This window comes from Priapulus caudatus, unplaced genomic scaffold (genome assembly GCF_000485595.1).
Source record: "Priapulus caudatus unplaced genomic scaffold, Priapulus_caudatus-5.0.1 Scaffold97, whole genome shotgun sequence".
NCBI classification, from domain to species: domain Eukaryota; kingdom Metazoa; phylum Priapulida; class Priapulimorpha; order Priapulimorphida; family Priapulidae; genus Priapulus; species Priapulus caudatus.
This window is the reverse complement of record NW_014577158.1, coordinates 441,291-447,184: the sequence shown is the minus strand read 5'-3', so window position 1 is coordinate 447,184 and position 5,894 is coordinate 441,291. Positions and strand designations below refer to the sequence as shown.

General features: G+C 44.4%; 1 protein-coding gene and 1 non-coding gene across 3 annotated transcripts in view; both read right to left on the bottom strand.

Annotated features, from left to right (window-relative positions):
• Positions 1–2,573, bottom strand: part of LOC106805045 (ubiquitin-like protein FUBI) — a 9,454-nt gene extending 6,881 nt beyond the window's left edge. Inside the window, exon 1 of one of the 2 annotated variants that reach the window (XM_014806516.1) lies at positions 2,487–2,573. The gene's annotated coding sequence lies outside the window, so the exon portion shown is untranslated. Of the gene's footprint in view, positions 1–2,466 lie in introns of both variants that reach the window. The other variant, XM_014806517.1, reaches the window with a different exon arrangement.
• Positions 2,574–2,720: 147 nt separating this feature from the next.
• Positions 2,721–2,807, bottom strand: Trnar-ucu. Its single transcript is given in 2 exon segments — positions 2,721–2,756; positions 2,771–2,807. It is a non-coding gene; the product is annotated as a tRNA-Arg (tRNA).
• Between the last annotated feature and the right edge of the window lie 3,087 nt (positions 2,808–5,894).

The window sequence follows — 5,894 nt, the reverse complement described above, 5'->3', positions numbered from 1 at the left end:
AGAGTGTACAACGGGAAAATAGTGCTATTTCACGGCAATATTATTCTACATTGTATGCGGTTCTAGACTAAGTTCATGGTACCAACCGCTGGTCTCTACGATACTCCTAGGCCGAGATATTGGAGCGTAATCATGCCTCCCACAGGCCTCAATAATATTGCCGTGAAATAGCACTATTTCCCAGTTTTCCCGTTGTACACTCTAGGTGTATATTAGCTTTTGATATATATACATATATATACAAATACATCAGTACTATTGTTATAATCTTGAGCAGAATAATTCCTTATAGTAACGATTAGAACTATTAGTCAGTCTACGGAAATATGAAAGTTCATGTTTAATTTGAACCGTTTGTGACTATCTCTACTACTCTAGTAATTCTCTACTACAAGTACAGAGTTTGTTAGTAGTTAGTACAAGTACGGATTGTATATTAACCAGGGTGATTCCAACTCCGTATAAGTAAATTTGAGTTTCTAATTTGATATTTAGCAACCGTCAAATTGAAATAATGTTCGTTTGAAAAGGGGAGGGATTGTAGTGTTTAACCCTGAGGTCAGCTGAAACGTAAACTAAGTTAACTAACCGTTCCACGAACGTAAACAGAAAGTAGAACATAAACGTATTGCGTATATACACTGTGAGGGGATTGGCATGAGCTTGCGAACATAGCAGCATGGTGGTTGGACCGATTTTATTGTCTGAGGTACTGTGACTGTTTTAAGTTTAGGTTTTGCAATTTTATTATGTTTGCACATGCAAATTTTATATTACTTATTACTAGTATAGTAGTTCGGTCGGGTTAGTAATTGCTGAAAAAGTACTAGTAATATGTTATCTGGTAGGCATTTCCACTCGCCAACAGGGCTGGTCAGACCAGACATTCTACTAGCCCTTACTGATTTCTACTAGCCTCGGGCGAGCGGGCGAGCGTTAGTTTCAAGCCCTGGTATGTGCACACGCACGCACACACATGTACGTGCACACGCGCGCACACACGCACGCACGTGCACACTCACGCACGCACGTGCACACTCACGCACACACGTGCCCACGCACATGTACACGCACGCAGGCACGTGTACGTGCACACGAACGTACGCACACACGCACGCACGTACATGTACGTGCATAAGCACGCACGCACGTGTACATGCACACGCACATGTACGTGCACACGCACGCACGCCCGCACACACGTGTACGTGTCTATGCACGCACGCACACACACGTGTACGTATCTATGCATGCACGCACACACGTGTACGTGCCCACGCACGCACGTGTACATGCACACGCACACACGTGTACGTGCCTGTGCACGCACGCCAAGGGGTTAGATGTCGGCAGCACTTACCTCACCGACAAGGCCTGCCAGAGGTTCATTACGGCGATAGCCGATACAAGGCGCCGGAAACAGTTTGTAGCTATAAATAAGGCCAAATTCCTTGCTGTGATAAGTGACGGATCCACAGATTCCTCATCAAGGAAGGCCGAAATTTTATTTTTGAATTAAAGTTTTATTTAATTTAAATTTTAATCTTATGATCCATATCAAAGTTACATGTATTTTATACAATTGAATGCCTTTTACAAAACCTTTCTGGGGGACACCCCTTGTACCCTGGAAGAGACCCCCTGTACCCCCTAGCAGAAGGGGGGCTCCACCCTCCTACCCCACCTACCTCCTGGCAAATCACAATGCTCGTCGCTTTGCGCCTAGTAAGAGTCCTTCGGCAGGCCTAGTACTAGTAGTAGTAGAATCTTGGAAGGACTAGTCTACATTTTTTCTTTTACTATTCCTGTGGGCTAATGAACTAAAATGGTTAGTGTCTAACCATGAAAATTGTCTGGGGGAGACCCCCCAGACCCCCCTTCACACTTCCTATCTCCGGCACTAGAGGCCGTGCGCCTGCGGCATGCTACATGAACAGCGCATGCGCAACAACTGCTCGGACGAGTAGCGCATACGAACAGGTGTCCGATGCTCGGACGAATATCCACGTCGATGTTCGACAGCCCTGCGGCAGTTAATGAACGCGGGCTATAGTACTACTACTAGTACTACTACTAGAGCTAGACCATGATGCAATCAAAACAGCTAAAATGTTAGCTGCCTAGCCAGGCAATTACAGAACTGACTATTTCGCATTGTGTTGATATTCGCCGATAGGAAACCATAGGCAATTTCATGATGTGTTGTAATTTGTGAGCAACAGCTCACAAATAACTATAAGCATAAGTATAAGTTATATCCGCGTGCAAAGCATGTTGTAACTTGTACTTGTAGTGATGTACACAATTCGGTCAAGTGAATACGACGAACATATTTCGAAAATGTTAACCGAGATAACTACGCCTTCCAGTAATAGCAAGCGTCGATTATATATTTATGAGCAGGTTTAGCTGCATTTCTATCTACATAAAGGTAACCCTAACCTACGCGTAACAAATACTTTACACATTTTGTTCCACGAACTTACAAATCTGAATGCAACGTAAAATGGCTGTTTAGAAAGAGAACAAGTGGCGACCTCGATCGAGCGAATATTGTAAGTAAAATATTTCTAGACTGCGTTCTTCTGGTGTGCCCATGTTATAGCGCAAATGAACTCTACAGTGTTCAGATTTTTCACTTTTATTCGTTATAATAGGCTTAACTATAAAAAAATACTTCTACATATTAAGGATTTTAGTTACAAAACACAAAATATTACTACCTCCGGCGGGACTCGAACCCGCAGCCTCCGAATATCATCTTCACCATTAGAAGTCCGACGCGCTATCCATTGCGCCACGAAGGCAGAGATGAACAGAACGCTTCTATTTTAGCTTTTACATAAACATTAGCATATACACTGAAACAATTTTCCATTTTTCTATTCAGTTATATCATAGTCATAACACATTGCGTAGCATGTCATATCTGATCCTCCAAAAGATGTTTAAAATTTCAAGGAACAGGGAATCCATTTCCAGGTCTCAGGATGAGCTTTCAAAAATCTCAAAGAATTTAATTCTCTTAATTCTTAATTAAGAGAAGCTTATACCCCAGTCACACCAGGGCCCCGATCTCACTACGCGCGTACTACGCTCTAAGAGCGTGGTGAAAACGTGTAGAACGCAGTGTGGACGTATATGGACGTACTGCGATCGTGATCGTGCGCGGTGCAGTCAGCATGAGCGTGGGGAGCGTGGCCAAACTTTGAACATGTTCAAAATAATCGTGGTGCGCGCGTGGCGGAAATACAGCGCAGTGCGGGCGTATTAGAGACGTGGAAGGCGTAGTACCCACGTAACTCGAGCATAGTACGAACTTAATGGTCGTATCGCAAGCGTGTCGGGTGCGTGAAAATTGTCGCCCTGTTCTCAGCACGATGTCAATACGTTTTCATACGTTTTAATTTGGGGTGCTACCCTGGCCAGCCCACCAGTTCAGTGTCCACTATGGATACGGCAACACTACTCCATGCCATGTTTCTCGTAGAAGAACTCGAACTCGAATTGGCCACGCTCTCAACCACGCTCACCACGCTCGGGCAAATTTTTTTAGGACGGGGCGATCGTGATGAGCGTAGCTCTGGTGTGACAGGGCCCAGTCACACCAGAGCTACGCTCATCACGATCGCCCCGTCCTAAAAAAATACTAGGAGAGAACTTACTAGCACAGTAGCAGTAGGAGGACTGCATGTTGTAAATAGTTACATAACTGAGTTCTTCTATTTTATTGATATGTTCGAAGATTCCCGACAAACCCGTGGCTTTTTTTAAAAGAATCGTGTTTTTCATCATAATAAAATTTCAAATTTTTTTTAAAGCAAGAAAAATTACATGATCAAATATCTTCTTTAAAAACCATGTATATTTCCCGGCATTTATAAGGCGGGTTAAGATAAGGTTCCTCACAGTTTTCCCCCAAAATCAGCAAGCTTAATTCGTACTATCGGTCAATAAATATTCTCAACAAACAAGGAAATGACTTTGAAAAAATCCATATTTTAACACTTTCAGCGCACGCAAATTTTCGTAATAAAACTCCATTTTTCTCCTCGATTACAAAAGCGCAAATATACGTAAATGCGCTTGCGTGCGTGCGTGTTTAAACTTCAGTGTACATAATGACCGATATGACCTGAATTAACGGTCCGTGTTCTATCTACAATGCGTGTCATATATCAGTCAATGCGGTAGAATATAATGTCGCGTGTGTGACACGTTAATCCAGCGGTGATGGCCTGACATCATGGTTGATTAATTGTTACGGGTCGTGCCAGGTTTGCCTAGTAGGTGCATGCGACCTTTGCACCGCTGCATCACTGAACGAGTTCGTATAACCTTGGAGGTGTAACGTAGGTACGAGCACAGCTACGCTTATACGGACAACGTATACGATCAGAGTGCAGGAGCAAAGTTCGCACCGGCGCGGCAGTCAACCGCCTCAAACAGCGACGCACATTTTACGTAGACGTCCGCAAGCAATTATAACACTAGTGTCATTACCGCGTGACGAGATGAGGTATATGGAAAAAAAATTCATGAAAATGTTGATGACAATCGATGAATGCGACGCTTTTATATGGAGGAAGGGGTAATGATGGTGCAGTGCTTTGTTTGGGAGTGTACAGTCATGTTTTTGGGGTATATGTTACGTGGAACATTTTAAAAGAGTTCGTGGGCGGAGTGATTAGGTTAAAAAACTCATCGAATCATACCCGAAGTGCGTCATCGTGATTCAGTGAATATCTCGACGATCAACTGTCGGATTTATACCTTCACGACGTCGATGAGTGCGCACGTATGAAGCCAAAGCAAACAACAACAACACCGCCCACTATCACGAGAGTGCAGATGTTCTGATATGCAAAACAAAACACACTTCAATGTGCGACCGAACATTTTAATGTCAATAAAAAAAAAACCCGCGTGCGCATATTACCAAAGACAGTCGATTACGCAATCTATCTGCTGCTTTTCGTCGTGATTCCTAGCAATTAAAAGATGCGTACACGCGAGATATGTGGAGCATTACGTCACGTGACCGTCCGCAACCGTGTCTTGCATGGTGTACATATCTTACTCAAGATTCCACGCATATCATCCAGACACGTGCACTAAGGACAGAGACCTTCAATAAAAATTTCACTCTAATCCACGTAACAACAGCGAGTGCATCCGCAGCTCCGAACCCCACCTAATCTTATTGCGTCACGATTATTATTTTATCGCGATGTTTAACTGCTAAGAGTACAGGCGCACCACCGAGCGCGTGTATGTGTGTTGTGTGGGTGCGTGTGTGCATGTGTGTGTGGGGGGGGAGTTGTGTGTGTGCGTGGTGCGTGTGCGTGTGTGCGTGTGTACGTGCGTGCGTATGTGTGCGCGTGTGGAACACTGATATGCGGTAATCACTGTAGTGCACGTGCACCGACGACCGCCCCGTAGATGGGGTACCACGTTGTTAGTTCCACGAGGGGATCTCTACGAGTGACAAGATGGCGGCCGTCTACGGCAAGGTGCGCTCACCGTGCGTGTCGTTCAGCGTTGACTAGCTGCATCGTTAGATCGGACAGGTGCGAGGAGGATGAAAGGTGAGAGAACGTGCGAGCGGGAACACGGTAGAAACAGGTATTCGAATTAAACACCGACGCCGCGATAGAAAATATTCTCACTCTCTCTCTAACTATATCGTATATTAACGAAAAGACGCGCGCGGCTGCATAAGAAGCAAATTTTCCGCCCCGTACAATACACAAGAGCAGGTGATCCTTACCGGCAGCAGAAGACGCAATACAAGGAAAGAGCGAAGAAAGATACAAGGAAAGAGCGAAGAAAGATACAAGGAAAGAGCGAAGAAAGATACAAGGAAAGAGCGAAGAAAGATACAAGGAAAGAGC